This window comes from Mytilus galloprovincialis, chromosome 8, assembly GCF_965363235.1.
Source record: "Mytilus galloprovincialis chromosome 8, xbMytGall1.hap1.1, whole genome shotgun sequence".
NCBI classification, from domain to species: Eukaryota; Metazoa; Mollusca; class Bivalvia; order Mytilida; family Mytilidae; genus Mytilus; species Mytilus galloprovincialis.
In genome coordinates this window covers 33,822,771-33,846,430 of record NC_134845.1, presented here as the reverse complement: position 1 = coordinate 33,846,430, position 23,660 = coordinate 33,822,771, and positions in this window count along the sequence as shown.

Sequence of the window (23,660 nt, the reverse complement as noted above, 5' to 3'; positions counted from 1 at the left end):
AGCAGCCATTTCAAAACAATTTAACACTGAATGCAGATCTATGAATTGCGATACATCTTTCTATAAATTTTCAGTACATTTAGACCATTGTAAAAAGTTTCATATTTCTGCTGTTTCCATGGCAACGGCAGCCATTTTGAAAATTCCAAAGTAAAAAATCTCATCTATACATGCCAGCTAACGCTAATATTAAGTTTGATTAAGTTTGGAGCATTTCGAAAATATTTGACATTTTTGTAGTTTCCATGGCAACGGTGGCCATTTTGGAAATTCCAACTTCAAAAGTCTGATGCAGTCTTGACAGTCAACAATCATATTAAGTTTCATTAATTTTGGAGCATTTTGAAATTTTTGAAATATTTGATCCTGTATCCATGGTAACATAGTAGTTCCAATGATTGTCAAAATCATTCAAAACCTGGATATAGTGGACAACTATATTGCATTAAAATTTGATGCTTTTAAGTTCAAGCATACCAAAGTTATTCACCAAACCCGGAAGTTTTTGGAGCATTTTGACCTTTTTGCATTGTTTCCATGGAAACGGCAGACATTTTGGAAATTCCAACGCCAAATTCAACATCTACCAAAGTTGCTCATCGTTATGCTAAAGTTTCAAAAAATTTGGAGCATTTTCATAATTTTGAAATTTTTGGTGTAGTTTCCATGGCAACATAGTAGTTCCAATGATTGCCAAAATCATCCAAAACCAGTATATGGGTGGCACCTTCATTGTATCAAAATATAATGATTCTGAGTTTAAGCATCTCCAAATTATTCACAAAAACCAAAAAGTGGAATTTTTCACAATTGTTCCGTTTCCATGGAAATGGCAGCCATTTTTTATGATCTTAGACCCTACTGCAACCCGAAATTTTGTGTTCCCTATTATACTTAACTATCATTAAGATTGGTTCCATTGGCTCCGAGAAAAGTGGCGGACAAAATAGTTGGAAGAATAATAATAATAACAAAGAAACAGAGGAAAAGCAATATGTCACCCGACATTGTCGATCGGGTGACATAATAAAAAAAACAAAAAGAAACGTAGAATAACAATATGTCACCCCAACTCCGTTGAGGGTGCCATAATAAGAACTGAGCAAAAACAATAAGTCAAATATGTTAAAATAAAAAGAAAGATTGATTGGCTGATTGATTTATCGAATGACCACTATTAACGTGGTTTTACATGAATTAGGTCGTTAGTTTTCTCGTTTGAATTGTTTCACATTGTAATTTCGGGTCCTTTTATAGCTGACTATGCGGTATGGGCTTTGATCATTGTTGAAGACCGTACGGGGACCTATAGTTGTTGAGTTTCTGTGTCATATGGTCTATTATGGAGAGTTGTTTCATTTCCAATCATGCCACATCTTTTTTTATATGTCATGCACCTGTATCATCAGGCGGCAAATTGAACATGTATATTTATGAAGATACTACGAGCGTTATTATTTATGAAAGGAATTACCACTGTCTTGTTCTTGATAGACACGACATAACCATCCACAAAAGATAATTCATTATGCTCTACTCCGAATTGTTGTCTGACAGACAGTGCTCTTATTGAAATATGCAACGTGTCTATAGTAAAAATCATTGGTTTGTCCTTCTGCCCGACAACATATATCTAACGTACGACCTCCCGAACTGGAGGTTGACATGCTACAGCAGGATCACATAGGCGATTCAATATTGAAAAAGAACAAAATTTACAACAACCATGTACCTAAAACTAATGTTAAATCTATTACGGAATGAACTTTTAACCATGTTTTCAAATTTAAATGAAAAGAGACAAACAACCATTACACAAAATAACCAAACAGGATTTTCTGGAATAACCATTACGGTCATTAACAAATGCTAAGCTCTAAAACATTCTCATAACCAATTACAGCTAATTTCCTACGGCATGTAGAGCAAGACTTTAGTTAGCTTGCTTGCTTTGTTCTTATATTGTACAATCATTTAGATAACACCCAATTAAATTCAAATATTATATATACAAGTTAAACTATGCCTATATATATATTGTTAAATCTTATTTACAAAGCTTGTATAAATAATTATACAAACAAAGCAAGCAATATAAAAAAAGATGTTGTATGATTGCCAATGAGACAACTATCCACAAAAGACCAAAATACACAGACATTAGCAACTATAGGTCACCGTTCGGCCTTCAACAATGAGCAAAGCCCGTACCGCATAGTCAGCTATAAAAGGACGCGATACGACAATGTAAAACTATTCAAACGAGAAAACTAACGGCCTTAATTATGTAAAAAAAATGAACGAAAAACAAATATGTAACACATAAACAAACGACAACCACTGAATTACAGGCTCCTGACTTGGGACAGGCACATACATAAATAATGTGACGGGAGCCAACCAAAGTTTTGCTTTACATGCATTAGGAAATTAGCTGTAAATTTTTCAAAGTTGTGAAACATACATGTAAACACTTTAGTTGATATAAAATCAATATGGACATAATCTTACTAGGATAAACCATATAAGATCAACTTGGCACGAGGGAGTTAAAACTCCTCAATGTATCAATTTACTGTGTCTAAACCACACCGGCAAAATTTGCTCGGACTCGATGGTATCTAACATCCGGCCCAATGACGGAACACCAATAGACAAAAGAAAGGTAGGTTTCTCCTTATTTTTTTTATTTTTTTTATGATATCGAAGAATATATATACATATACAACTATTTTCTATTGTGAGATGCAATATTTTCTACAACCGTTCTATTTTAACGGAGAAATAAGTCAAAATGCATGTCAAAATGACGAATTGAGTGAACCTTGCCTCGAAATTGTTTAATTTCTCGTTAAATTGTTCACATTGTACGGAAAGAAAGGAACGGAAAGATAGATATTGACACGGAGATTGCAAATTTAGTTATTATGAGCATCTCCATAATTGTATCTCTGTGTATGGAACGAAAGAAATGGGTCATGTCAAAATGGAACTGGCCGGTTTCGTCAATGTATACAACCCGGTTTCGTCATAGATTTCAAAATGCATAACCCGGTTTGGTCAAATAAAAAAAAATCATAATCGCATTACATTATAATTGATTATTCAACTTCAGCGTTCAAAAGGAGTTTTGTGGGTCGTTGGAAAACAAGTTCGTTCACCGGACAACGGCTTATTATTTATATGAGTCTCAGATTCAAATAAATAATAAGCAAAAACTTGAATTCCTACTCTTATAGAACACAAATATTTTAATTTACTTTGCATTCCGAAATTTTTTAACAGCATATTGAGATTAAAGCTCTCTAAATATGCGTTTTCTATATGAGTTATGGGAAAATATGTTGAACATGTTTAAACTTGAAATTAAAGTTTACGGTCTTAAAAATCGAAACACACAATTGATATGTGATTTTCTCGCACAAAAGGATGGACACCTTTATAAGTAATCTAATCATTCTATGTATGTAATCTTTTCTACAATCGTTAAAAATAAATCTTCTTAAGGATAAACGTTGATAATAAGACAACTGTATATGCATGCATAATCGACATAGAAAATGAATGTAGGATTACAATTACCATGCATTAAAATAATTTTTTTTATCCCTTAGTTTAAACAATATTTATTAATAAACAATTTCAAGACAAATATTACAATGTTACATAAAGTACAAATATGGGATTCGGAAACAAGTTTGGAAAAACTTTTATAAATCCGTCTCCCTAAAAAAACAAAAAACATCTATTTAACATACAATATTACGTGCCAACAGTATATTCATTTTATGGTAGCATATGATACATTGAATAAATAAACACACACACACAAAAAATAAAAAAATACAACAAATAAAATAAAGGAAAAAAATAAAAAGTGAGAAAAAAAAATAAAAAAAAATAAAAAAAAATAAAAAAACAAGAAACAGTCAACTCTTATTTACTTTTCTAGACAGTCACTGGAACCAACACACACGTCCGACCACAATCAACTACACCGGGTCATCCACTCGATTTAACATCATATTTAAAAAAAAAAGTCTAAATATATAATATATATATACATATACTAGATTAACTTTCAAAACGTTTTGTTTTATTAATGTATTCAGAAACTTTATGAAATATTTGCATATTGTCCTCGTCAGCTTTTAGACTATCCCCATATAAAATAATCTTAAGATTAGAACAAGAGATCGTCCCGATAGTATCCCTTCGAATTTCATTATATTTTGGACATTTGAAGAAATAATGAGAGGTAGTTTCTACTCGACCACAGGAACACAGTGAGTTCTCGATTAGATTTTTTTTAAATAGATGGTCCCTTAGAACACTACTCTGGAGCCTTAGTCTTGCTAAGCATATCTGTTCTCTTCTACAGCCGAAGTGAAAATATAATGGTATTTTATTAATATTTTGAGAAAGATAAGTTTTAAAACCCGATTTTGATTGGTTTAGACGAATGTCGTCAGGAATATTGTTCCAAAGGTTTACTACGACTGGTAGAAATGACTTTTGATAATAGCTTGTTCTGCATAATACAGTTTGTAAATTTGAAGACCCCCTAGTCCTGTGGTCGTGTAGATCTAGTCTCTGATTTGGAACTAAAACAGAAAGATAATCAGGACAATCTCCGTGAAACATTTGATGAAATTTTAATAACTTATGTTTATCACGCCGAGACTGGAGAGTTTCCCAACCGGTTTCATCGTACAGCAACTGTCTTGATGTTACCTTAGTACCACCTGTAACGATTCTTGCTGCTTCTAGTTGTAAGTTTTCCAGAGATGTTTTTAAATAATTAGGTATGTTATCCCAGACAATGTCCCCATATTCTAAGACTGGGCGTATGAAAGATAAATAAATAGTTTCTAAATGTTTCCTTTTAAGTTTAAACTTTAACTTTCGAAATAATGCTAATCTAGGAATAGCCTTATCAATAATCATTTTTACATGATTGTTCCAGCTTCCATCTTCATTTATAATTACCCCTAAATGCTTGTGCGACTCAACTTCTTTTATGATATTATTATTCATATACACTGGCGGGTGGTGGGGTTTATGATGCCTCTTTGAAATGGTCATTATTTCTGTTTTGTTAGGGTTGAAATTGACAAGCCATTGCTTAGACCAATTATGTATTTTCTCGATATCTTTATTTAGCTTTTCTGCCGCTTCATATTCGTTATCAACCACTATATAAATTGAGGTGTCATCAGCAAAAAGTTTTATATCACATTCGATGTCATTGACTATGTCATTTATATAAATGAGAAATAAAATAGGACCCAAGATAGACCCTTGGGGTACCCCAGCTGAGACATGTTCGTTATTGGACGTTTCTCCACCAATGACAACCTGTTGCCTTCTTGAGTTTAAATAGCTTTCAAACCAAAGTAACAAGTTACCATTAATTCCTATTTTTCTAAGCTTATATAGTAAGCCTTTATGCCAAACTCGGTCGAAAGCTCGACTAATGTCGCAGAAAATTACCCTGACCTCTTTCCCTTCATCTAATGCTTTACCAAAATCGTTAATAATACATAGTAGTTGGTTTACTGTCGAATCACCAGGGATGAAACCAGACTGGAATTTTGTTAATAAAGAATTTGTAATAATAAAGTTAAAAAGGTATTTAAAAATGCATCTCTCCATTGTCTTACCAATGTTAGACAGCAAAGATATAGGTCTATAATTAAGTAAAAATTCTGGGCCTCCTTTGTTTTTATAAACAGGTATAACATTTGCTAGTTTCCACACATCTGGAAACCTCCCTGTTAAGAGGGATAGATTAAAAAGTTTTGTAAATGGATACTTCAAGACAGTTGCTGCCGCCCTCAGGAGTCTTGGACTGATTAAATCAGGCCCTGTAGCTTTTGAAATATCAAGATTCAAAAGTACATCTTCAACATCCTGCTCACTAATAACCAGTTCCTCTAGTTTATTAATTTCATCATTTTCTAATATTGGTAATACATTATGTGAATCATCAACAGAAGACTGAGCGCAGAAATAATCGTTAAAATATGTAGCCTTGTCGTAATCACTTTCTATATATTGGTTATTGAAAATTAAAGTTGGATATGTTGATTTTTTGTTTGGTAGTCCGATCAAATTTTTTATGGTTTTCCACCATTGTTTAGTGCTTAATGTGTGAATACTATCAACTTTACTTATTTGCTTTTCTAAGAATTTTTTTTTACTTGATCGAACATAGTTTATGCATTTATTTCTTATACGTCGAAAATTTGACCAATCAATTTCATCGTTTGTTATTTTTGCCTTTTTATTTAATCTTTTACGCTTCCGAATCATTTTTCTTATATTCGAATTCATCCAAGGTGGATCATTTTTCCTAACCTGAACCATTTTATTCGGGATTGATTTTGCTGCCGCTTCGAGAATTTTTTCCGTAACATTTACTGCCGCGGTATTAATGTTGTGATTATCAATTAGAGAATCCCAGTTAATTTTAAGGAGTTCGTTTTTAAACAAGTCATAATCGCCTAAGTGGTATTGCCAAATTTGTCTTTTAAAGGATTTGGTTAATTGTTTTTCGATATTTATTACTGCACTTATAGGGCAATGATAACGTACAGAATTTTCGAGGATGTTTTCACCAACTTCTGAGTACAGTATTACATCCGGATCATTTACCATAATGAGATCAAGTAGCGACACTGACTTTTCGCAAAAATATGTAGCATCAGTAATTATTTGATATAAGCTATTTTGGTTGCAAATTTCTCTAAGATTTTGTTTGCTATGATTAAGTTGGTCATCATTAAAATCACCGCAAATTATAATTTTATCTGCATTCGAATTTATGGCAAGATCTATTGAATAGTTTATTTTTTCCCACGTTTGGTTATCTGAATCTGGCGGTCTATAAAAATTCCCAAATAATATATTTGTTCCTTTAACATGTATTTTGACCCAAACACATTCCAATCCGTTTATTTTAAATTCAGGTTTTTCTTCACTAAAAATATTTTCTTTCACATAAATAGCCACACCCCCTCCTGCTTTATGATTTCTATCATTTCTGTATGGTTTTTTAAAAGATTCCAATTTGATATTGCTGTCATCAGTGTGTGTATTAAACCAGGTTTCGGTAAATAACAAAATATCTCTGTCGCTAAGCTCAGCTTCAATTAAGTCTCGTTTCGCTAGGAAACTTTGTGTATTTAAACATGTAAAAGTTAGAAACTGACTACCAGTGAGCCAGGAGTCGGAATGTGTTGAACAGATACTTGGACTACTTGTAGAATTAGAGATTGGACCGGGATTTTTTTCTATATCACCAGCTCTATACATGAGATAAAACAACCATAAACACGTGGCAATAATTAAGATGGTCAGTAAAATCACCAACGACGACAATAGAGGGGGAGGACAGGGGGGTACCCTTCTCCCTTCTCCCACCCCTCTTCTCCTTTCTCCTACCCCCGTTCTCCTTTCTCCCATTAGAATAAAACATCTCCTTTTGAGATATTTTTTCTTGAAATATTAGAAAATTTTTTAAAAGGAGAGATATTTTATTTTTTCTCCTTTCTCCAACTTTTTCTCCTTTCTCCCAGCCTTCCTCTCCTTTCTCCTACCCCCTTTCTCCTTTCTCCCACCCCCTTTCTCCTTTCTCCTACCCCCTTTCTCCCTGTCTCCCTTACCCCTGTCCTCCCCCTCACAATACACTCAAATTCATATTCTGAAAATCATCAAGTTTATGTTTTTGTTTTGAGTAATAGTTTAATCTAACATTAAGTAAAGCATAAAATAACATTGTTATTTCAATGTTACATATTATTCGACATAGGACATATAAATGTACACCAAAAGATTTGTACTTTGTTATGATCAGTAATAACACAAGTTGATCTATAGTTAGGCGTAGATGCTTAGGCAATCGAGTAGACCGCGAGTAATTTGACCCAACGCGTGCCCTATATGTAATTAGGTCAACGTTTGACATAATGGTATTATTATAGTAGATACTTTGTGTAATATAGGACACGCGTGGGGGCTTATTGTGCTCATAGTATAATAATGGTTATAATCGGATCGTGTGTTGGAGGCAACAGTGACTGACGAAAGCTGATAGGAATAGTAGGACGTGGATGACTGATAAAAAAAAGTAAGTAGGAAAAAGTAAAATGTATACAAAGTGAAAAGGGAGTGGAACATGTAACAGAAAAAAAAACAGGATTTTACCACAACAGTGCCAAAAATAGTTGTACTGTTAAAAGAAAATAAATAGTATTAACTCTGTTTGGACATCAAGATTCGTATATCAAGAAGATATATTAGAATAACATTTTTGTTTGTTTTTGGTGCTTTAATTGACTACTAATAAGCAATGAATAAAGGCTTTTTGAGTGAATTTTATCTTTTTAACTAATTCAACAAAACAAAAAAAAAACTCAAACAATGCAAGAAAATAAAACAAACACAAAAAAAAACACAAAAAAACACACCAACAACTGAAAACCCATCAACATAACCAGAGGAAAAAAAAAGGGGGGGGATTAAGTAAAAAGCCAAAGGGAAACGGGAATACAACTTATTTCGATATAAGGGGTAGAATACAATGACACTTTGAATTACATGTAGTAGAACATAACTATTTTTGGCAATTTTTTTTTACATGTATCAAAGTAACAATATGTATACATTTTCATAAGTACTAATAGTCAAATGAGTACAGGTGTACGCTTGATTAATCTAAAATTTTCGCTGTATAGGAAAATTGTAAACATAACCAGAGGAAAAAAAAAGGGGGGGGGGGGAATTAAGTTAAAAGCCAAAGGGAAACGGGAATACAACTTATTTCGATATAAGGGGTAGAATACAATAACACTTTGAATTACATGTAGTAGAACATAACTATTTTTGGCAAATTATTTTTACATGTATCGAAGTAACAATATGTATACATTTTCATAAGTACTAATAGTCAAATGAGTACAGGTGTACGCTTGATTAATCTAAAATTTTCGCTGTATAGGAAAATTGTAAATGTGATATTTTAACATCGTTTTTAATTGGTTGATCATTTATTAGTACCTAGAGCACTCGTATAAAGTTGAACAGGAACGTCACTAGCTGGTTGTTCGCTGACCCTGTCATGACCATTCGACGCGTACTGCATTTCTGTTTCTTGATTGTCTTCAATCTCGTTTATTTCAGTAAAGTTATCGGATTGGAAAACATAGTCATTCAGATCATACATACGTGTGACGGCGTGTTTTTTGTTGTCGTTCCCAATAATCATGATCTTTCCATCAACCACCCATGTTGCCTTAAGTCTATGGTTGCGCACATACGCTCTAGCTTTGAATGCTATTTCATCTCGCGTCTTTGTTAAGTCTTGGTTTATACAAATATCATGAAGACTTGGTATTTCTCTAAGTTTCTTGGCCGATTTTAAAATTTCGACTTTTAAATCATGCTTTGGGAACCTTGCAATGATTTGGCGAGTTTTATTTTCCTTGAATTTTCCTGTACGATGGCTTACGCTAATGTCATCAACTTTTATGTTCACTCCTATCCTTTTTACTATGTCAATCACCTTTTCAGTAGTATTTTCACCTCTTGAAAAAGGCACACCACTTAGACGGAGTAGACCTTTTCTACTGTGCTGTTCGAGATCGTAAACTTTTTCTTGTAGTTTAGTGTTTTTTACATGCAGCTCATTTAGTTGGTTTGTTTTTATTTTAAGGGTTGATTCCATTTTGCATTGTTTTTCTTCTATGTCGTTTATCCTGTCAATTAAGTGTTTTTGTTTTTCGTTTACAACCCTCTCGACGGTCTTGTCAATATCGTCTTTCAGTAGCTGTTTAACAGTTTCGGCTATCCTAACTATATCAATTTCAGTCAAAGATACTTTAGGAAGCAAGTCTGATGGATTACTCATTTCGACTTTTCCTCTAGAATTACAATCTGATTGTTCTGACTCGCTGACTGTGTCCGACTCGGAACTTATTTCACTATTTGTACGTTGTCTCTTGTCCTCAACTTGCGACGACGGTGATGGCCTTGAAGATTTTCGGCGTCGACGTTTTTTAATGTTTAATGGGGTTGTAGAGTATGTTTCGTCGGAGTCGCCTCCCTTCATCTACTTAGTTATGAAACAATCACTATATATATAAATATATATAAATGTACAATATAAATATTTTGGTTTTCAGTTTGTAGTTAGTAAGTTAGAGACCAGTTGTTAGACGTATTATTTTTATCCCTTATTGTAACTATACTGCTATGTACAAATTAGTATAATAGTCTTAGGTCATCGACAAAATTCAATAATAATTATTTTGTTAACATTACTAAAAAAACGAGTCTGTACTGTCGCCGTTGTGTTATGATGATCGTACACTGACGTTGGTCAATATATTTTGACAATATATACGGACAGACGGATTCAGTTTATTTCAAAGTGGACGCAATTCGATCAACCTTTACATACCGCCGAGCGTAGCGAGTCGAACAATATTTTGATTATTTTTTGCTTTACAAAATCGTTAAATACAGGAATCAATATAATTTTGGCAACCAAAGGTGGGGTTGGGGCGCGCAACCTATACGTCATCTAGATTCGCCACTTATCTTATAAAGTGTATACCGAATTAAAATATTGTAAAAAATGAGAAAACAGGTACACCCGGGAAATCGGATTATGTGAGTTGGATTATGTTTATTATAATAAATGCCGAATATCAAGTTCTTTTTATCGATTTCTATACATTTTTTTCAAATATATATAAAAGTTATATAGCAAAAATGATAAGGCAGACAAATATACAAATAAATCGACTTGGCCGATATCCTAATAAAACTTATTGACCTTTAATTACGAGTTTTTTTTTCATTTCTTTGCGTTTTTACACGCCCGTCCCAATTTTGACAGGACGTATTATTGTATACACCCGTCTGTCCGTGCGTCCTTCTATCCGTCCGTTCCTCCATCTATCAGTCATTCGGTCTTTCCGTCTATCTATCCGTCTGTCCAGCATAAACATGTCGCACCGTAACTTCAGGACAGCTTATCTTATTTTCTTAAAATTTAACATAGTTATTTCTTATAATGGTCAAACGATCTGCAAACCTTTTAGTGAAAATCAAATTAAATCTTTTTGAGTTACAGAAAATGTAAGTGAAACAGGAATGTGGGGTTTTTTAACATGTCGCGCCATATCTCAAAAACGAAGTATTATAACGGCATTAAACTTTATACACTTCTTAGTTATATAAATATTTTAAACTTCTGTTTACTTTTTGGTGATGTTTAAAATTTTGGTTTAGAGTGATTGAATTTTTTTTTGGTTGTCTCATTGTCAATGTTTTTGGGATAAGTGGTTACCGTCACTTCTTCTTAATAAGACCTAGATGAAAATGACGGTCATGTTTTGCAAACCAACTTTTATTCACATTGAAAATACAAAACTGTCAGATATTGTTTTCGAAAGTTATCTTGAAGTTTCAATTGAATTTGAACTGTACAAAAAATGAATTTGAACTGTAAAAATAATGTGAAAAACATGCCTATGAAAATAAATGTGCCTACCAGAAACGGGGAGAAAGTTACAAAGCTCACTGCTATGTTATGGATGCTTAAGTGTGAAAACTCGCTTTAGTGCGCAAGTAACACAGTATATATAGTACCAGAAAATCTGGCAGGACTGCATGCATGATTAATTTGTGCAGAACAGTATAGACTATAGTCGGTTTGGGACTGTTCGTCAATGATTGAATATTCATAAAAAAAAATAAAAAAATAAGGAGAAACCTACCTTTCTTTTGTCTATTGGTGTTCCGTCATTGGGCCGGATGTTAGATACCATCGAGTCCGAGCAAATTTTGCCGGTGTGGTTTAGACACAGTGCAATTGTAAGCTATACATTGCTATTAAAGTTTTGACATGTTTAAAATTCACAGAGACGTCCAATTATCTAACATCCAATATTAAATTCTTAATTGAAGGAAGAAGATGTGGCATAATATTAATCTAATATAAGAGTTTGTCGACATCAAGGTCAAATTTAATTGATATAATGAAAATTGTTAATTGGTCACCATCAGTGCAAAATATATAAGGACACATTGATGGTAAGTCACATCATGGAATTATTATATTATACTAGCATGGTCACATTAACGCCATATTACTTTCTAGGGCAGATACGTGCAAGATCAAGTTTTAATCTGTACATATACATAATCAATTTTATCAAAATTTGGTGCTCAACGGCTTTAAAAGATCTGTATACCCGTTTGGAATATATAAAATAGTTAAGAATAAGACATATGTAAACACAATTCTTTATTGGGATATATGATGAACATCTTTTAGTCATCCACACAGCATTAGATTAATCAAACTCAATAAATGAGAATTGCATGGTTATCTATGCTTTGTTTTGAAACAAAATAACATATTACAATGTTATTAATAATATATATCAAACAATCTTTATTTTACTCTCTCTTTATGTACAAATAATTTGTAGGAATGATAATACTAGTAATCATAATATTGTCGGCCGTTCGTATGATCCTACCGCAACTAGCATTAAATGAAATGGAAAATGGGAATGTGCCAAAGAGACATCAACCTAACCAAAGACCAGTAAACAGCCCCAGACCACCAATCGATCTTCGACATAGCGAGAAAATCCCACGCCGGTGGCGGCCTTCAGCTAGCCTATAAACAAAATGTGTACTAATTCAGTGAAAATTGACGTCACTATTGTCTCCTAACCATACAAATGAACTAAAATAAAAATAAAACAAAACATACAAAGACCAGAAACTCCTGAATTAAGACAGGTTCAAAAATGCGATGGGGTAAAACAACTTGTTAGATCTTAACCGGCCCCTTATAACATGTATAATCTAGCCCATGAAGAATAAACAAACCCACTGTAATACGCACAGTTAAACTCATTTTAAAAGAAGTCTGAATCCGATCTTAGAATAGGTAACACAAGAAACTAAGCAAAATGACAGTGATACATAAGTTACCAAAGGATCGGAATACTGGTAGTTACTGACTTGCCAGCTCTAAACCCCAAGTAAACTGATTGAAAGATGATGTCTTCATCAAATGAAAATCAAGCACGATTCCTCCTTATAGGAGTTCAACATCATACCATCATAAAATATTTAAGAACATAACCCGTATCATGCAAATAACTGGTTTAAGAATAAATGTGTTTAAGACTACCAAGTTTAAACCTTAGTTTACGTATGGTAAGTCATTATAAATGGTATTCCAATTTGTCTTTAACAACACTACACTCAAATATTGCGAGGTCAGAAAGTACAGGTTAACATTATAATATGTATGATCATTTAACGGGATAAACAGAGCATAACACATTTGTTTTCTATACCAGGCTCAATAACACAAAACATAAATATTCTGTGGTACATTTATTTAGGTCTGCAGCATACAGTCATTTTATTATGCAATAAATGCATAATAACATGTGAACGAAAGAATAGCAAGTGTTACGCAAAAAAAAAGTCCTTATCACATTCTCTTCACTAGAAATATCAACAGCTACGCACTACAAAATACAATTACAAAATATAAGAAACAATTTACAACTATATGAATGAAAATAGAAAATTTAATTATTATAATTATACTGTAAATTGGGCAATGCACATGTGCAAATATGACTTGTACACTTCTATAAGAATAGTCGTATACGTGTGAAATACAATGTTGTTTTTCTAACAAAATAGAAAAAAATCAGACAGACCTTTAACGTCTGGTTGAATGCAAACTGTCAAATGATTTATATTCCCGCTTAGCATGCACCGTGCAAATAACTACGCATAACAGTACTCGTTATGAATGCCTTTAATGAAAATAAATTTATTTAACTTGCTAGCGCTGGAGACCTCAAAAAGGTATACCGATCTAAATTAAACACTGTATATTTGTCTACTCTTTATAGAATTTGATTGGTGATACTACATATCAAATGTAATATATGTGGACAGCTGCACATGAACATGTAAAATAACAATCAAAACTAAAATCACAAAAATACCGAGCTCTGAGGAAAATTCAAAACGGAAAGTCCCTAATCAAAAAACAAAATCAATAGCTCAAACACATATAAGAACATCAAGATCATATTTTACTCTGTTTTATGGGCTATTTTCTGTTTTTGTCTGTCCATATTTTCCTTTTGTCCAGAAATGGTTGTAGTATAAAAAAAGATGTAGTAAATTGCCAACGAGACAGGTCTTCACATAACACCAAATGACATAGAAATTATTAATAACAACTATAGGTCACTTTTCTATCAATTTTTTTTTTCATTCAAACTTTTTGACGTAATTTCACAAAAAAAAGAGACAAAAGACTTTTTTTCTTTTTTTTTAGAGCGAATTTCTTTCTAACAATAACGATATACAAACAGTTCAGCGTGCACACGTTTCGATCATTTGTTTCTAACATACTTTTGCAACGTTTGCAAAAACTTTGACAAACTATACACTCGCTGAAAATTCGTCTACAGTTTGTCGTTTGTAGATTTGTTGGTTCAAATGATGCATTTCCTTCTAACTTTAACATTAAATCAATTATCTAAACGTGTTCTTGCTTGTCATAACTCAAAATATTGTCTAAAATTACTTAAATTTAGGTATAACCATCCTTTCTTTCATAAAATAACAGCTATGCAAGAAAGGAGATTAATACCTAAATTGGAGTAATTTTTGACAATATTTTGAGTTATGACAAGCAAGAAGATAATTCTTTTAAAAAAAGGCTTTATCATCACTATTTTGCGTACACTCATCTGATTAAGATGAAAAACTGTCAATTAAATTAAATATGCATGGAGGAGCGAGGTCCTCTGTGTCTATAACATCTTCTAGGGGGGATATTTCCCCGCGTAATAAGTACATACAACACCAAAATGTGCATGCGTTTTTGACATTTATAACAGGGTCAGCAAACTCTGATTAAACAATGCATCTATTTCTACTTCTATAACGTTTAACAAACTATAACAAATGGCACACAACGTTTTCCAAAATTTGGTTAGAAAGAAATGCACTCTTGATCTCTTGATAAATATATGTAAAGTTGTAAACAATTTCAGAAAAGGTATTTTGTGGTGTCATTTCCGAACAAGAGCAATAAAACTACTATTACAAATCAGTGTCCACTATGAGAAAGTTTTTACATGTATAAGCATTGTGTTCCTCTTTCAAACTGCCCACATGTGGTCGGCGTGTCAGCCACTGCCTCACGGCGCCCGTTGCTGTCTACACCTTCTTGTTCGTCTTCTTTGCACTCTTCAAGCTCCGTTACAGCTATTAACCTGTCTCTCTGAGCTCTTACCGCCTTGCACACAAATCCAATTGCTTTATTTCTATGTAGATATTTTAAATGAATGATTTTACTCGGACCTTCTACTGAATATAATCAAATAAACGGATAATGTGTCCATGGGACACTGATAATACCCCAGCTAACATATAAAACATTATAAAGGGTCATTAATCAAGAACGGCCACCCAAATTCGCATTTGAACTGTGTTTTATGGTAATAAAGATTGTGTATACGGCGTTTCATAAAATTTGGTTGAGGCAAATCAAAACTAGAGAACGGAAACTAATATTGTTGGGACGTACGCACCAACGTACGGAGGGACAAGGAAAACACGTAATGCCCACTCCGAAGCGGATGGGAATAAAAGTTTCGGACGTTTTTATACTAAAATTGTGCATACCCGACCAATTCCCGATTGTCCCTACGACCAATATACGATCAAGTCGATCTATGAACATTTGATTTGGTCTAGCTAGTCGAGTAAAGATCGTGTTAAGATCGTGAATTGATCAGAATTATCTAATAAGTATTCATTTTGTTGTCGGGATGCAGTCCTGATGGAGTTATAAGGAGTCGTGAATTGTCGAGTTAAGGTCGTGTACCGTCGGATGACGGTCGCGTAGTAGTCGTAAACAGGCCCGATCAAGAATTTGGTTGAGCTTGGTCGTGGAAATTTGGACAATCGGGATCATCGAGTTAATCTGATCGGCAGTGGGAGACTGGTCTGACTCAATCGACTAGAATGTTCGGGTTAGTCTACCTAGCTCTTCATCGATCTGAATTTCTACCCAAGAGTTTTGACATGTCAAAAACATTCGAGTAGGGGTCGAGAAACACTCTAAAAGAGATCGATAATTCGTCTAGTAGCGGTTAAATTGATCGGGAAAGGATCGTGTAGAGATCGAGTTTGGTCGGAATACAAACATTTTACTGATCAATACTCGATCATTTCAACCTTTGCTCGACTAATGTCAGATCATTTCCAGATTAACTCAACCTTAACCCGATCTTTTCCAGATCACAGCGACTTCTATATTTGTTTTATCCCAGACCAACTCGACCAATACCCGATCCCTTCGCGACCACATTCGACCACTCTTCGATTTCTACTCGGCCATACACGAGAAGACGTGACTGCTACAAGATTCTTTAAAAGTGTGTGTAGATCTGATTAACTCTCATAATTCTGCTTCCGCAAAAATATATTGGCAACATTAATTTTAACTGTACAACAATTCCTCCATGTACAGTACGTGTCTTTACTTTTGCAAGGGGATGTAACATTTTAAAAGAGTGGCAAAATACAAACAATCAAACTCAAAGGTCAAAAACAAACCGAAACAGCCATAGCGAAAAAAGAAAACTGACGAGAAGACAAACAGCAGTCCACATAACATAGAAAACTAAAAAAAAATAGTAACACGTTACCCAACTAAACCTGGGAGGATCTCAGGTGTTCCGGAATGGAAAAAAATCCGGCAATTTTGGCACCGGCGGATTTTTCGAATATGAAAGTGATTGTGCAATCACATTTATTATTAGACTGCTGATGACTAAGTTATATTTCAAAGTTGGTTTATAAGAACATCAAGATTATATTTTACCTGTTTTATGGGCTATCTTCTGTAGTCTGTCCGTATTTTACGTTTGTAGTATAAACAAAGAGATCTGGTACAATTACCAGTGAGACAGCTTTTCACAGAACACCAAATAACACAGAAATTATTAATAACAACTATAGGTCACCTTACAGTCTTGCTTGTCATAACTCAAGACAATGTATAATATTACTAAAATTTAGGTATTACCCTCCTTTCTTTCATTAAAATAACAGCTATGACAGAAAATTTGAGTAATTTTAGACAGGATTTTGAGTTATGACAAGCAAGAACATACCACTTTTAAAAAAAAAAGTCTACATCATCACTATCTTCATACAATTGTCAAATTAAGATGAAGAACTGCCAATAAAATAAAGAATGCATAGAGGAGCGATGTCAACTGTGTCTATAACATCTTCTACGAAGGCTATTTTCTCCGCGTAATAAGTTCAAATAACATCAAAATGTGCATGCGTTTTTGACAGTTGAAACAAGGTCAGCAAACTATGATTAAACGATGCATTTATTTCTACTTCTGTAACGTTTAACAAACTATAACAAACGGCACACAACGTTAACCAAACTTTGGTTAGAAAGAAATGCACTTTTGATCTCTTGATAAATATATGTAAAGTTATTAACAGTTTCAGAAAAGGTATTACTCAAGGGAATGGAAATTCTACTATCATGGTAGCATTTTTGGGAAATATGTGACATCTTTGCCCTCTTTTTGCAATATTGTTTTAGCATATACATGCTGATTGTTTCCATACAGCAAAAAGAAAATAAATATCTTTGACCTTTCTACTATTGGATATCAAATCTATGAAAAATACTGATTACATATTTATGCTTACAAATGACACAAACGGTACGCTTTATTTGTAAAAAAGCAAGGAAAAGGGGGTGGTAAAGTTTATGTATATTGCTATCTAACATAACTGCTAATCCAGTGGCAAATCTCATTTTGTGGTGTTATTTCCAAAACAAAAAAAAGCAATAAAAATACCATTACATATCAGTGTCTACTATGAGAAAGTTTTTATAAGCATTGCATTCCTCTTTATTGAGTTAGTGCAAGTCTCTCATACTGCCCACACAGTGGTCGTCGTGTCAGCCGCTGTCTCACCTAGATTTCTCGGCGCCTGTTGCTGTCTACATTCTTGTTCGTCTTCTATGCAATCTTCAAGCTCCGTCACTGCTATTAACCTGTCTTTCTAAGCTCTTACCCCCTTGTCCACAAATCCAACTGCTTCATGGGACACTGATATTGCCCCAGCTAGCATTTGTAACATTATAAAGGGTCATTAATCAAGACTGTGTTTCATGGTAATAAGCATTGTATATACACCTTTCATAAAATTTGGTTGAGGCAAAATAAAATTAGAGAACGGAAACTAATAGTGTAGGGACGTACGCACAGACGGACAAGGGTAACAATTAATTAATGCCCACTTCGAATCTGCGGGGAATAAAAATTTCGGACGTTTTTATACTAAAATTGTGCATACCCGACCAATTCCCGATTATCCCTATGAATCATATCCGATCAGGTCGATCTGGACTGGTTGCAATCAGACTGAGATCGTGAATAATTGATTTGATCTAGCTAGTCGAGTAAAGATCGTGTAAAGATCGTATATTGATCGTTATTATCGAATAAGTATTTATTTTGTTGTCGGGATGGAGTCGTGATGGAGTCATTAAGGAGTCGTGAATGGTCGAGTTAGGATCGTGTACATCGTAAACAGGCCCGATCAAGAATTTAGTTGAGTTTGGTCGTGGAAATTTGGACAATCGGTATCATCGAGTTGATCTGATCGACAGTGTGAACCTAGCTTTAAAGAACATATTGCACAGTAGGATGATGCGCATGTAGCAGAATCGTAACGGTTACCTTTCATTCTCATTTTCATTTTAGATTGTTCATTCTGTTTAAAAGTTATACTTGTTATAGAAAAAGATAAAGTTTCTCTTCCTAGACACGTACAGGTATTTCCTCAAAATAAATGAGTTGTGAATAACACAATTGTAGAAATTGAGTAACGGTTACCTTTTTACGATAGTGTTATTTCCAAAAAACTTGGCAAAATGAGGTCAAATTAGATATCTTAAATAAAGTTACTCTTTCTAGACACGTACATGTAAAATAAGTGAATTGTAAATAACACAATACTATCAATTGAGTGCAAGTAACAGGTTTTAACCGTGGTTTGTTTATTATTCTCTTCAATACCTGTATTGTCTATAGATAAAACAATTACAGTTGCGGAAGGAATATAACGTCCAGATGTGCAATTACAGCTACCTGTATCTTTGTTTTTTGTTATAGCTATTTTTCTCGACAATTGTTTACTCAGTGTGTAGATCAAGATTGCAGTATCCTTAAATAAGTTTTTTTTTAAATTCTAGCTTATTGTTTTGAAGTTTTATATATTAACTGGTTACAAGTAGATTACAAATTACCTGTTGTGTACTGCATTTAATTCTAAACAGATTATAACTCTTTAAACTAGTTTTTTGTATTGTAGTTCGTCGTTGGCTTTCCTTTTAGTTTTTTTACAGTCAAATTATATTTCTTAGGATACGATGTAGTTCGAAGTTTCGTCCTCTCTTCATTTGTGTGGCTGTTTAACGGTGTTACAGTACTGTTTATATTTCGTTGTTGTATTTGATGTTATTAATTTTTCAACCCCTATTTGAATATGAGTGTTCAGAATATTTGTCAGCTTGATTTTAATTCAAATGAATCGGCTCTGTAGTATATATAGATTTTTTGTTTTGTTTAGTTTTCAAATTGCACCACTCATATTTCAAATACCAGAATGCTTTGATGTTTACGTAATAAAACTAGAGTTATAATTTTTATAGAGGTCGACATAATATAACGGAAATGGAAAGCAGACAAAGAAAAGTGGTGAATAATACAACAAAATACAATCAACTCCTAAAAAGGCATGTTGACGATATATATATCTATATGATGCGCATTTGGATAACACATTGTACGAGTCTAGAGAAAAAACAGAACTGCCATTTTTTTTTTTAACTTTTGAATTAATTTGACTGAAATTTGATTATTATATAACTGTTCTTTCTCAACAAACTTAAAATGTATATTCCCTCTCCTATGTTAAAAGTGCATCAGTGAACGAGAAAATAATAAATAAATTAAAAGCCTAGACATCACATATCTGTATAGGAATATTAACATTTAGACACGATACAATAAATGCAATATTAATTCCAATGGCATTTGCTGTTCTTCCTTGTTTTTGATTTTATTACTGTTGCATGGCGGTATTTAGACTTTCCATTTCTTTTAAGTGCGAACTCATAACGATATTATTTAATTGAATACATTTTTGGTTACAAATGTACAGGTTATTACCGCTTTTTTACGGTTTACTATAATGATAGATCCACGATTTCAAGTGTATCATGATCTGATTAAACACTTGTAATTGAAGTTGGTTTTAATTTAATAGTTATCAAATAAACAAGAAGTTTGTAAACAGGAAATTTATAGAAATGACAACATTAATTATATTCATGTTAACACCAAAGTGTTGACTACTGGGCTGGTGATACCCTCGGGGACGAAACGTCCACCATCAGTGGTATCGACCCAGTGGTGTAAATAGTTATCAAAGGTACCAGGATTATAATTTAGTTCGCCAGACGCGCGTTTTGTCAACATAAGACTCATCAGTGACAATCATATCACAATATAATATTTATAAAGCTAAACAAGTACAAAATTAAAAGAGCATTGAGGATCCAAAATTCCAAAAAGATGTGCCAAACACGGCTTAGGTAATCTATGCCTGGGATAAGAGAATCCTTAGTTTTTCGAAAAATTCAAAGTTTTGTAAACAGGAACTTTATAAAAATAACGTCATTATTGATATTCATGTCAACACCGAAGTGTTAACTACTGTGCTGGTGATACCCTCGGGGACGAAACGTCTACCAACAGTTGCATCGACCCAGTGGTGTAAATATAAATATAAATAAAAGGTACCAGGACTACAACTTCATCAAAAACTACCTTGACCAAAAAGTTTAACCTGAAATTTGCACTATCAATTTCTACATTCAGTGGACAATAAAATTGGGGTCAAAAATCTAATTTGGCATTTAAATTAGAAAGATCATATTATACATGTAGGGAAGATGTGTACTAAGTTTGATCAAAAACATCTTTGACCAAAAACTTTAACCGGAAGCGGGACCGACGGACGGACGGACGAACGAACGGACGTACAGAACGAAAACATAATGCCCCACTACTATCGTAGGTGGGGCATAATTAAATAAAAAATGGATAAGACTGTTTTACCCTGGCAAAGTATAAGCAGTGCTCGCTCTATTAATATGACCAGTATATATCCTCATGTCATATAACAGTAAGGGGTTCGTTGCTTTCGGTAGTGTCTTTCTCTGTAATTGTATATCCTGTCATTGTGTTTTTGAACTATGAAAAATTTTGCATTCTTGTCTTTCATTTTTTGCTACTTCGCTTTGTATATAATGTCTTTTTATGTTTCTTTGATGTGTATTACGTATCTCTGTATTTATACATCCCGTTACTGTGCTATGAAAACATTTTGTATTCTTGTCTTTCATTTTGTGTATGTGATTTGTCTATATGCCCTTTATGGACTTCTTTGTTATATATTTGTTTGTTTTATAGTGATTAAGAATTTAGCACAATGTTGACTGCTGACCCATCGTGTTTTTGTGGATGCAACTTTGAGACTTTGAGACACACCAGAGAGAACTTCTAATGAACAATCTAAGATGGCTTTCTGATGACCTTATACTGAATGTTAAGTTACTAATGTTACGAATTGACTGTTTAAGTATATTATAATATTTCTACAATTATATATTTTCCGATATCTATATTAGTTTCCTATTGATTTTTTTTTTATCGTTGAAAACAGTATCTAAAATCATCCCTTAATCCTTGGTTGCTATCAGACGCTTCACATGTACAGTTGTTTCTATGATGCTCTCTTCGAGGTCCGCGTTCGAAGTATGAATAGTGAGTAGCTATTCAGTGTAAGTTGTCATTCGTATCGGAGACGTTGATAGCAGAAGAATAGAAAGGTAGGACCGTTAAGTTATTTAGCAGTTTAAGTCAAACATATCGGAGTGTGTGAAACCTCCTGAGAAGATATAGATAGTTTTGGTTCCGTAGAAGTTGTATAAACAGGGTTAGTGCTAAGGTTTTGCGTTCCACATTTCTCACTCTTTTAGTTAGTGTTTGCTGTTAAACCATACCATAACATGCTACCCTGTTCCAACATTTTTATAAATATATTTTAATAAAGTTTCATACGTCGAAAGTTTACAACAGTTGGAATAGGTTCCATACATTCGTTTTGGTACGTTTCAGCCAAGTTTGATACGTTTAGGTTCAGTCCCGTTTTATAAATTTAGGTTTCAGACCCGTTCCATACATTTAGGTTTGAAACCAGTTTCATACATTTAGGTTTCAAACCAGTTCCATACATTTAAGTTTCAGACAATAGTTCCAAACCGTCAGACCAGTTTCATACAATTAGATTTCAGACCCGTTCCATACATTTAGGTTTTATAGATCAGTTTTGTACATTGATGTTTCAGACCAGTTGCATACAGTTAGGTTTCAGACCAGTTCCATACATTGAGGTTTCAGACTATAGTTTAAAACAGTTGGTTTAAACAAGTATCGGACTGAAACAGTTTTAGTTTATCGGTTTCGGTCGATAGGTATTGAAATCAATTTCATGTAGTATTTGTATATTTGGTAGTGATAGCGTAAACTGTTTGACATTATAACTTTTGAATTGCTTTACAAATCCATGGAAACTGGTACGAACCCGAGGATAAAATTATCTAAACGTCCCTGCCCGGTTACATGTTACACTAACATCTGGTAATCCAAACCCCTTGTATGAACAAAGCGTCTAAATGTATCCGAATTAATCAAAAGGTCTGAGAGATTTCTTGTTAGGTAGAAAAAGTATCTTTGCGGTTACATTCACGTCATCAACATCATCTTCATAACCAATTAAATTTTTACGTCATTACTGTTTCATCTTTTTCATTTGATACTCTCGTAAAGTATTGTATGATTTGAATTATTGCATGCTCATATTAATATTGTACGGTAATTTGTTGTTATTCGGAGCGGACCTCATGAGTATGGTTTACTTGTGTCGAATCCATTTTACTTTGAGTAAATAACATATGTTTAAACTAAACTGCTGTGTCCATATTTTTTACATCTGTTCGATGAAAATAATTCACATTTTTGATTAAATAAATATGTTACTTTTTTGTTTGTCACCGTCAGAGTCTATTGACAGCTTATATGACTGATTCGAGTTCCCTGATATGATTTAACAAGTTGGTGGGAATTAGATCATGAATACTAGACTAAGTACAAATTACTATAACAGGCAAACAAAGCTATAAGCACATCCGATTTAATTTGTACTACAGCGTTGAAGACCTAGTTTCGGCCTTGATTTATTTATTTATTTACTGCTCTTTGATCGGGTTTCTATTTAATACCCCCCCCCCCTTTAATGCAATAACAAAACAAACGTACTCAGAAACATTGCATGTTTTGTCTATTACAGATAGGCATGTGTTAATATCCTCAGCCAAACTTTTTTTTCACAGTTTGAGATGTTTGATACGCTGAAAGCTA